Genomic DNA, 12,303 nt, shown 5'->3' on the forward strand with positions numbered 1-12,303 from the left:
ATTGTATAGTAATAGGGGAGGATACATCCCAAAAAACTCCTTTAACGAAAAATAGTGGAATTAGTCAAAACATGAATATGGGGTCATAGTTTATTATCCTGTGCTCATGTAGCGAAATGAACCTATTTTTCCCTTTCTGGTAGTTGAATTCAGATCGTCTCAACACAAAGAGAGCGTGCGTTTTGAGAAAGCAGTGTTTAATCCAAGAGAGCCTCCAAGAGATGTTAATCCCAATATTTGACCTGCGGGGGTTTCTCTGAGGCCCCAAATCAAAGAAGCACCTCATGGGTTTACAAGCCTGATCCCCAAATGTGCACACTAACATGAAGCCTACATCTAACAAGGAAAAATGTAAACACACATTAGGTATATATTTCATTAATCTATCAAGAAACTTGCATGCACCAATTTTCTTTAATTACATCTCTGAAGGAAACACTGCGAACTGAAAATCACTGCAGATATTATTTAATGCTGATGATTTTTGGGTAGTTGGCAGTGTTGGTGATCATTTCTGTAAATATGATGCTGGGTGGTGAATTAAAAAAAAAAAAAGTCATCCAAGGGATAAACATGCAGAAACTCGGCACTAAAACCTACAAAGTCTGCTTAAAGCAACGTTATGTGCTGTGTTTTTTTAACTCAAGAAAAAAAAATCACAATAATATTCCTGTAAAAAAATATGATATGGGCTATATAGATGACTTTGAAATACTTTATACAGGATTATAACTTTTTTTTCACCTACATGCTGCGTAATGGGTTTATTTGCACATTTCTCGTGACGGTGCAGAGGAAGAGGTTACAGCTTCTTAGAATAAATCTGAGGAGTCAGAAGGTGAAGGCTGATTTTTTTTTTTTTTTTTTTTTTTTTTTTTTTAAAGAGGGTTTGTTTGTATTTACTTTTTTTTTTTTTCTCCAACTCTCAAATCCAACGTTACTGTGCAGGTTGACGAACAGGAGACAATAAAGTCAGAGCGGCTGTGGGATCTGTAATGAGTCGACATGGCTCTGCAGTGGGCTAATTGTTAGAAGTCCAACATTCAATTAGCATCCTTGACATTGCCAATAATCTCTCTTTCATTGGAGTCTCCGCTAAAGGAGCACACTAATTAAAAAGCGTTGCTTGAAATAATCGAAGCGTTAAAAGAGAAGAGCGACTTTGATTTCCACTCCTGCGTGGACAAAAAAATAGGTGTGTGTGTGTGTGTGTGTCTGTCTGTGTGTGTGTTAAAGGGAGAAGGATTGTACTTTTGAAAGACTTAATTATACAATAGCCCATATCCATAACTTATTCAAGGGTGAAGCAGAAATAGCTGTTTATATCCTGGTGCCTATTTATCACACAGGCTGTAATATTCAAGAATCAATTATAATATCGCAACAATGCAACGCCAAGTTTAGCAACACGCATATGCATCGTTGTGGAGATAAACAATGCAACAATTGAACTTGGAAACAATAGCCTGGGCTGACAGAAAGCCTGAATATTCATGAGACACGTCTCCTCTCAGTGTCAACAACTCCTCAACAACAACAGACTCCTCCAGCAAAAGAGAAAGAAAAGTGTTTCAGGCTGTAGGGTCACTCTTAAATGTCAGCTCGAGAAAAAAAAACCCTCCTATTTTTAAGGACTGAGAGAGATGCAGCAAGTGACTGAGAGGAGGAAGAATGAAGGAAAAGTTGGAAGACTCCACCCAAAGTACAAACAACTGTATAGCTCAAATAGATAGACACATTTTCCTCTTAATATTAGGTGGCACCACAGATTATTATAGAAATATCATGCGTAAAGGTCAAGTCAGTATAAACTGCCAAAGAAACACTATATATTTAAGGAAGAAAGGCCCTTATATAGTGTGATTTAAAGATGTAATACACACAGTCTTAACACACACAGTCTTAAATGTCAGCTCGAGAAAAACTCTTATTTCTAAGGACAGAGAAGTCAGCAAGTGACTGAAAGGAGGAAGAATGAAGGACAAGTTTGAAGACTCCACCTAAAGAACAAACAACTGTATAGCTCAAATAGATATAAACATTTCCCTCTTAATATTAGTCGGCATCACAGATTATTATAGAAATATCAAGTTCAAGACACTATAAACTGCCAAAGAAACACAATATATTTAAGGATGAAAGGCCCTTACATAGTGTGATTTAAAGATGTAACACACAGAGTCTCACCACCTTTAAATTTCCATGCTAAAAAAAATAATGCACCCACTTGGCCCCGATCAATGCACACTGATACATCCAATATCAGCTGAAAACACACAATGGCTTCAGCCTGGCTTGTTATTGTAACCTTGGAGCCTCGTGTCTTCAAAGTGCACAAGTCATGAGGAGGATTAGACATCCGGCCTCCACAATGCTTCATACATACAAAGAGTTTTAATCAAGAGCAAAGCAGCGCTGAGGAGCATATGGGACCAACAGACGCTGCATTAATCCCTCTTGGTTTTTGTGTACCAGCAAAGTTGGTGCAAAGGCCGCAACGCCTGCAGGGGGAACGGGGTATTATTTACCCAGTAAGGGGTCTGATCATCAGTTATGAAAATGATATGAAAGTATAGGATGAATAAGCAATATTATTTACAAAATATCCAAAAGAAAGACCCAGCCTATATATATATTTAGGATATGGGTGATTATGAGATTCCCTCCAGGTGTTCCTCTGCACAAGTCTGCAGGTGTTTTCACCCTTAAACCAAGTAATCCAAGTCAAACTACCATCTACTTTTGATGCTGAACTCGCTGGAACTTTCAATGAATATAAAGCGTAAGTATTAGAGATGAAAAGTAAAAAAAAAAACGAGTTCATTATTGAGAAAAAAGGGAAAAATAGACGGAGATAGATTATAAAAACTGCCCATGAATGTGGGACAGTTTGGTAAAATTGTAAAAAATAAAAAATAAAAAAAACAATAATAATAATAATGTGTGTCTCTAAATTAAAAAGAAAATAAATCACAATAATTTAGATTCAAATTACCACATTGCTTTTAGATCTTACAACTTGTTTGATAGCTGCATGGTAGGATGCATGATATATACAGTATATGCATGTGTATTTATTGTAATGAAAATACAAATTAAAGCTATAACATAATGATGTGAGAAAATGTGCCAAAAACTAATAAAAAAACAACAAAAAAATAAATAATATTTTTTTAAGATAATCCAGCAGTATCCCCTTGAAAGTGCTTATCCGGGCTTAGTCGATATTTTCTGAAATTATTTAAGTTTGTGACATCATCAATGAATTTGATAATCTTGTCAAAGATTAAATTAAAAGGGGTTTTGTATAGCCTACATAATAACAGATTTAGATGTTTTAAAAAATGAAGTCTAAAGAGATTTGAAGTAAGCGCAGTAAAAAGCATGTTATTTTAATTTCTCAGACTGCTCACACAAATCCATGGATTTACAGAGATCCAAAACTGATAATGATACTAGCAGCTTGACTAGCTGGAGGTCTGACGAAGCAAAGGGCCACACATTCTTTCTACACCGGCAAGCATCGCACAACCTAGGAGATAAATCAAAAATATTCCTCCATAACCTGCAGTGATCTATTAAAGCCCATTCTCATACTGTTGCAGCACTATTTTTCCAGCAGTCCTTTGCCCACATAAGTGCTCTTTTAAAACACACTCTCACCAAATATGCCTAAACATTTGGCTTATGATGTTCATAAGCCCCACAGGACACAGAGGGCTTATCAGTTCATTAGCCACTTGATGGCCTATTTCAAGTTATAGTAGGTGGGAGGAGGGCGATGGATGAGGATACCACCATCCATTACTGAGGCATATTTTGTTAAGCTATTCAGAAAAAAACCCTCAAACCCATAAGAAGATTACCAGATCTCAGCATATGTTAAAAAACACATTATTACTATGCTTATGGGTCGAGTTAATACCCAGTTAGTTAAAGCTCACCTAGTTAGCACTAAAGAGGTTGTCCATTTTATTTTATTTTCAAAATGTAGGACAATGCATTCAGTAGAAATCAACTTGTTTGCAAATATTTAAACAAAAATATACATTTATGTTCGATTACCACATTGTTCTTGTGGACAGTAATAACATTAAAATGTTGACATTTAGTGGTAATGCACTCTAAGCTTGTAGGTCTTTCAAACTCCTCGCATTAAATATTCACCAACCATTAATAAAAATCTTCTTATGAGACAAATGGAAATATTTTCATAGTGGATTATGCTTCGTCCTAATGGTGATGTCCGCCACACAGCGGGACGGTAAAGAGTAAAGTGCTGAAATGTTACAAGTATAATCGCCCCTAACTGATGACTAATGGTTATTAATAATGCTGAAGTTCAAACAGACAATTCGGCCACTCAGTATTAAATGGAGCCACATTAAGCTTCAAAGCAAAGGACTGCCATACATGTCATACATGCAGTATGTAAAGCCACGGTTTGAGAAAACACTTCTGCCATATGCGATCAATGGTCAGAATTGCACTCATTCTCTAGACCTATTATTTCTGCAATGGAAATATGTAGGGAAAGAAACTATTCCTGCAGCTAAAAAAGCATTTTATAACTCAAAATATGCATATTGAGAAAGATATCCTCAACAAAAGGTCCAGCTTATGTTTAGTGTCTGGACATTTTCAACCACATCTGTGAATGGAGGAAGTTGTGATGAAGATTTTTCCTACTATTCCCCCCAAATTCAGTTGTATGAAGGACACAAGATGTGGTTGAAAGCTCCGGAAACAACAAGTAAATTGGACCTTATGTCCAATTTTTTTTTTTTTCAAGCTGCTGCTTCCAAGGTCAAGAATGAACCGTCAAGTTCAAAATATTTCTGCATGGTTTAGTCCATAAAATGAACACTATCAGGGCGTGTGGTCTGAGCCAAAGAACCGATGGACGTAACCCACTGTAATCCCACTGAGTCGAAGCAAAGTGAGGATTTTGGGCGTCAGAAACAATACAGTATATAATGAACTTCAGTAGTGGTATTTAACAAACATTTACATAGGAAGCTTTTGATATTCTCTTCTGGCTTAATACTTACTTTCAACTGAAATTGGGGGAAATAGCAGGAACAGCTGACATTTGACACTGCATATAAGCCATGATCAAACTCCATAGTTAATGGCCTCAAACACACCTTTTGATCACAAATAGCTTACAAATTTAATGACTTCATGGTGAACGGAGCCAATTTCTCTCCATTCTGCCAGTATTCTCACCACAGGCTACACGGTATATCAAAAACAGCCACAGTGTATCTCCAAAGAGAAAAAGTAGTGCAATAATATAATTTACACGTTAATCCCTGGCCCCATGAATTCAGCAATGTCAATGAATTCATTCATAAAAGCCAAGCTTTCTCTATGTGTAATTCACCATTACCGGCAACATAATACCACAATCATGTTTTTCTTTAACATGTTTAGACTACATAAGTATAAAGGGTTCCCATGTTTCTACTAAGCCACAATTTACCTGTGAAAGACCCACTTGTCTCCTCCTCACCAGGCCGCTGAGCCCACGAGACTCCTCATTAGAACAATTAACACAGGTGCTCACTGATAATTTACACCTTTCTGACTAACACTCTATCTCTTAATCTCCTGCAAACACTAGTCTCTTGTGAGACAGTGGGCCTATAGGAGGAACCACTAATTAATTAGCTGCATCCAACAGATTAGACCTTGGAGACCCCCCCACCCCCCACCCCCACTGCCTAGATGGACAGTTAGTTGCAGAGAGGGAGGACAGGCAAATCAGCCCAAAGGCAGAATATCTCCTCTTTCCTTATTTCAATATTTCATTGAGTGTTATACATCAATGAACTGTTGCTGGGTGTCATCGCACAGAAGCTAAGCCTTTTGAATTCATGGCCCCAACGTGCCTTGAATACATGAAAGCAGGCGTTTCTATCACACAAGTTCAAAACATAGTTCAACTTCTAGAAACACCACATCCACATGACTGAGACACTTTTTCACCAGCAGCACAGAAACGACTCTAAACTCAAAAATTCAAACCAATTCAGCGTGCATACTGACATCTCTGAATATAGCAAATGTTGTTACTTGTCCAGTGTGTTTGAACACTTTTTTGATTTTGATTATTGATGATTTATTTTACACACCTGTGCTGCCATACACAGCGTCAGACTCAATCGGCCCTTTTTCCCAGCAGACATTTTGGCATGTCATAGCAGGAAAAGCGCAGGCGTAATTGATAACATTAAAAAAACGACTGCATTCCATTTAGGTGAGCAGGGTTCTGGTATTGTGCATGCCGGCTCACTGGCATGGCTTACGAAGACACTTGATGGAGCTGAGCCATCGTTAAATTCAGTTTCATTTGTGCTTTTCCTGCTATGACGAGTCAAAATGTCTGCTGTGAAAAAGGTCTATTATGCTTCTGCTCCACATTCACCGTATGCTTCCCATTAATGCTCACAACTGAAAAAGTATCTTTACCTTCTTCTGCTTCAACTGCATTAATACAGGTTAGAGGCACAACTACAACTATTTGTAAAATCACCTCACAGCAGTGTGCATTATTTGTCTGTAGAGCAGCATTATTTCTCTACTATGTGAATGTTAGTTTTCCATCGATCTACTCACAAATGCCCAAGAAGATCGGATTAGAGCTGTCCTCGACCAAAGAAATTCTTAGTCGACTAATACTCAAACGATTTTACCGACTAATTGATTAGGTGATTTAATCGAGGGACCTGTGAAACCGAGTTTCTCCACAAAGAATCACACAAAAGCACCACTTTAAATCTTGTGTTTACCAGGGATGTGTTGTAAGTTTCATTCAGCATGAAAAAAGCATAAAAAAATGACTAATGGACTAAAGAAATCTTAGTCACCTTTTTGCAAATGCAAACCAAATACAAATTTTGTGCTTTTGTACGCAAAAAGTAGACGATAAAGTATTTTCTATTCTACAGTCAACTAGGACCAAAACGACCGATTAGTCGACTAATCAGCTGCGGACAGTCCTACATCTGATGACCCAAACACACACAATCCACATTAAAGAGATAAAACTCAGGGAGAAAGTGCATAAAACACAACTTAATAAGAGGGAATTAAGAAAGCATCACATTTTACAGTGGAAATGAGTTTCTGGCTTGAAAACAGAGCCAACTGCATGAAAACAGCAACAGTTGCCTGTTGAAGAGATGACGCTCTATGGCTAGAGAGACAATATGGCCGTTAGGCAGACACAAAAAGGGCTTCTCATAATGCAGGCCAAACATTTGATATGGCTTAAGGGTTAAGAATCTCCTCTAAGTGAAATCTTCCGGGGATAGACAAATCTTTCTTTCTTCTTATACAGCTAATTTGACAGTTTCAAAACCCCTCTATCCCCCCTCTGATCAATTTTACCTCTTAATCCCCCCCTTTCCCCCTCCACCTGTTAGTCTGAGTCTGCATGCGTGCCTCCCTCTCTCCTGAGAGCATATGGGGCCGTGGCTGACCCAGGGAGTCGTTGAGTGTGGGGACAGATGCAGCCTCTTCTCTCCCCTCCCCCTCCTCCCCCCCTTCCTCCTCCTCCTCATCCCCCCTCTCCGTCCACCCGCCACAACCAGCCCTTCCCTCCTATCCACCTGTTTAGGTCACAGACCAGGGGGATGAGTGGCTGTGCGCGTGCCACACCAGCGGCTTGGCCACTGCTTTGTTATCCCACCCAAGACAAAAGGGTATTTAGGGAGGCCGGCTGCCTGCCCAAGGGGAACACAATGCCATGAGGCTGGCAGGCCCGTGGACTTGGGGCCGTCGATCACGTGCCCGCTTTATGTGTATGAGCGTCAGGTGGCATCTGCTGTGTGTGTGTGTGCGTGTGTCTAACCTCAGGTCCTATGCCAGACGAGGGGGCAGGAGACAAAGCATATGACGTGTGTGATTGAGGCGAAGGGGGGCACGTAAAAACAATTGCATCTATTATAATTAAATGAGGTCTACAATTGAATACTAATTGAAAACTAATAACAGGTCAACTTCTGCTGCTAATGAAATTCATAATTTGAGTAACTTGTGCTTCATAATGTATGTTTTTAACTGATTTTGACGTGCCGTTTCAGCATTCAAAATATGTTGGCTGAGCCTTATAGTGAACTTGAGAGTAATTGTAATGTGTCAAATAAAAGCCCTAAATATCCATTCAGAACTCCATTGAAAAATGTCACCATTCTAAAAGCTGATCCAAATCTGTAGTTGATTTATTTACTATTTTTAGAAAGCAGGTCAAAACATTTTATAATGGAGGCCTCTGTAATAGAGGTTAAAGAATACATACCAACTTGAACCTCCACTGTTTCATGTATTACTATATAATCAATGTGTTCTGACATTTTGACTACTTTTCGTCTCGGACAGCACTTGCTACAGTCCTTGCTCACTCATATCGCTTCACAGATCAATAAAATTGATTAGTTCAAACAAGCAATAATTAGCTGCTCCCATCAGCTCCCTGGTGAGTGTGCTGCTGTGTGATTTATGAACTCCAGTGGAGAGCGACGTTTTTTTATCAATCCAGTTTGACCTTGTTGGAATCTCTGCTAGATGCCTGACGTTGCTTAAAAATCTTCCTTATAAATATTCTACAATCATTTGTAATTGTTATAACTGTTTAACGCCTTTATAATGTGGTGTTCCTGTTATTTTGTCCACCCTCTGTATGCCCGCTCTGAAAACTCATTTATTCACGTGCGTGTTTTTGTTTAGTCTAGACAATGTTACATCATTCTGGCAGGGCTGTCTGTATGTTATTGTGTCTATTGTGGCTTACTACATCGTGTCATGCTCTCTCGTCAGGCACGGTTACACATGGCTTGTGGCGCCCTGACCTACAACTCCCCCTCTTGTTTGTCAGCGGTTGTTTGGCCTACTTTCATAAAGACAAACACAGCCATTTGTTTTGTTTTGCATTTACATGAAAATGGAATAAACAAGTGGCAGGGAGGGGGACAGTTGGGGCAGTATTTTGTATGGGGTGGGGGGGGGGGCGGCACATAACGGGGTAGAGCAACTTCTTAACAGTCATAAAAAACAATAATTCCTGGAAAATTATAAAAAACAAAATGCATTTAAAACACATAAGAATAAGCTGTCTGCTAAATGTTAACTGTAATGATTGAAAATGCTGGTTTATATTCAATAAAATTAAAGTCAAACTAATTAAAGACTGCCTCCCTTGTACTACACTTACAATTACCTAACGAGTTTGTAACAATGAAGAAGAAAAATATTAATTTGCTAACTTTATTTTTCATCTCAGCGGGTCTTCCCTGACCTTCTGGACAACCAACTGAACTGCGCGCCACACGGCTGAATCAGCCCTCCCTCCCCTCTCCTCTCACTCCACGGACAGTAAGGATGCTACAGTTCGTTAATGAGTGTGCTCCATAGCTCTCTAAGAGTCCTTAATTAGTGGCACACTGACACTGGCCGGCCATGCACCAGGAGGGGCATGCTGGGAAGATGGGGCGGCCCACTGGGGGGAGGGGAGTCCAGTTTATAAGCCCACTGTTGGCTTTGCTGTTATAAGAATATATCTTGTTGAAAAAACAAAAAAGGACATCTAACCTATTCTGAATTATCAGTCCACCAATTGGATTCCTAAAGAAAATCAATTGTTTTGACATGAGGAACTTGATCAAACAAAATTGATTAGGTCTTTGAAAGGGTGTGACATGGATAGCACTTCGAGGCTAGGCGATGGACTGTAGCAAACACATGTGATTGAAAAGCTTTAAATGGGTGTCAAACAAGCGGGGACATAATGTTTGACTTAAATTATCAGCAGTCCCACAGGAGGCTTCTGGGACCGCTCCCCAGAGCCGAGGGTGTGTGTGGAATACAAACAAGGGATTCACCGGTGACCAGTGGGTCAGCGCTGGAAGAGGGACGGGTGCTGGTTGCTCCTGTGGGACTTGGCGACATTCCTACAGCAGCTTTTTTAATTTGCTGGACACGACCCCCCCTAGCAGGCGCTAACGGGACAGACAACACTTCTAACATACAGCCACAGTCGCTTTGAGCGTGTGTGTGTGTGTGTGTGTGTGTGTGTTGGGAGCAGGTGGGGGGTGGGCTGTTGTAGGGTCCCAGATGGGTTAATGGGGAGTTTAGCATCAGGATTACAATGCAACAGTGTGGCTTCGGATTGAGTAGTGATTACCCCAAGCTCACACTGGCTACCCCCTTCTACTGCTCACCAACCCCACCGCTGGGCCAACAACACGGGGCGCGGTTAGAAGTACATATAAGTAAGATATTAATATTATTGTGGCCAAAATTATTAATACGACATTGTCTCAATAACTACTGAAAAGGAATCAAAATCTGCAAAAATGGTTTGACCTATAAAAACCTAAGTATACTACAAAATGTCTTTGGTGTAGTTATGTACAAATGAGTCTAGGGCATTCTAGGTTTCACCAAAAATTATGTTTATGAAACAGAGTGTCTCCACAAACATAAAGGTATAGTTTTTTTTAAGAAATAAAATCCTACTAAAATCTCCATTTCAGCTATCACTTTAAGCCAGAACCGACTGTATGTAAGTGATAAAAAACAAGATGTGCTCCCTCTCATGGCCATGGCTGGTTATTACGATTTTTAAAAGTTAAGATGTATAGTGATAATAATGTGTCTTATTCTTAGGTGTGTTTGGTCCAAAAGACAGTGTTTTCTCTACTCCATCCTTCTCCATCACCTCCCCCCCACCAGGAACTCTCCACCAGGGTGCTATGCTAATCTGTTTGTTAAACGCGTGTCTTGCCTCTACACCCTACATCGTCCCTGCCTCCCTCCCTCCCTTCCTCCCCAGCTGCTGGCCATCACAGGTCCAGCTCCAGCAACGCCAGCCAGCCCAGGGAGATTGAAATGTTAAGGGCAGGGACGACAGCTCCACTAATTAAATTCCCCAGGTTAATCCCTGCCGATCCCCTCATCGCACTCTCCAACCAGGCCCTGCAAGGAGACTGCAGGCAGAGACCGGGGGAACAACAAACAAACGTTCGACACTAACAATGGGCACGAAAAATTCAAAAACAAAAAAAAAAAGAGGCAAAATGCAAAGACTGAAACGCTGCACGTGGTGGGGGTGGGTTTAAACAAGCAAAATGTGGACAAACAAGCATCTGTGTGAAGCAGGAAGGACACTAACATCGCCAAACAAACACATGCACACTAATGCATCTCGTAGTGCATCATGATGATAATTCATCTTCCTTATAGATGATGTAAAGTAAAACAAAGCTTCTGCTGATTACAGCATTCTCTTGAATATATAGACTTATTAAAGTGAACCAGCAGCTCCCATGTTGCCTGTGACCTCACATTCCCAGGACTAGCCTCAGACCCGTCATCATCTCAGCAGGTACAGTGGCCTTATGTCTGACCCTGTGCCACTGTACTGACATGCTGACAAACTACTAGCAAACTATGTGACCATGGCAGCATCAGAAGAGCTCATACATTCCACCTCCTCACAAGTGGAGGGCGTAGAAATTAAACTTCAAACTGTTCTGAGGGTACCATCTCGCTTTTTTCATGGGCTTTTATTCTGAAAGAGACCATCAATTAGCCATGATGTCACTATCCAAAGAGAAAACAAATGATCTTGAAGAGGAAAAGGAAAGCTTAATTTGTAGGCTGTCAATGCTTCACACCACTTCTGGAGAACAAGAAGTTATCAACCTTATCTACTGAAAAATAACGACGACTCTATGTGCCTGACAAATGTTGTACATCTAAGTTCTAATATTCACAGCAGATGCATCATCAAAAAACAGCACTACAGAGAAAAACATGACTGTCTCAATAGATCTTTGGTGGGGAATGGATGTAGTTGGCACAGGAAAGTAGATTTAAAGGGAAATGAATAGAGCAGGTGCTTTTCTACACGGTGGGTGTGGTGTTCGGGGAAGACGCGGGTGTATCACACAGTGTGGGCGTGCTGCGTCACAGACACCACGCGCCTGCGTTGTGGCTTCGCTCAGAGGTGTAATGCCTGATTAGGGGATTACAGGAAAGTGCTTCTTTGCAGTTCTGTGAGAAACAATTATTAACATGTTGGTGTCTCTAATCCTGGATAAACACAGCTTTTCAAGAACAACAGCGAGTCTTTCTTCCCCCCTTTTTAAAAAAGAAAAAAAATCCGTGTTTAAACCCCGTAGTCACTTGAACTCCAAAGCCTAACTAATACCAGCGGAGGAGACAGGCCAGTCGTGTGGAACACTGTCATTACAGAGGTTGTGCTCTTGGTGGAAGACATGGCTGGCCAGCAGGCCT

This window comes from Sebastes umbrosus, chromosome 16 (assembly GCF_015220745.1).
Source record: "Sebastes umbrosus isolate fSebUmb1 chromosome 16, fSebUmb1.pri, whole genome shotgun sequence".
Classification (NCBI taxonomy): domain Eukaryota; kingdom Metazoa; phylum Chordata; class Actinopteri; order Perciformes; family Sebastidae; genus Sebastes; species Sebastes umbrosus.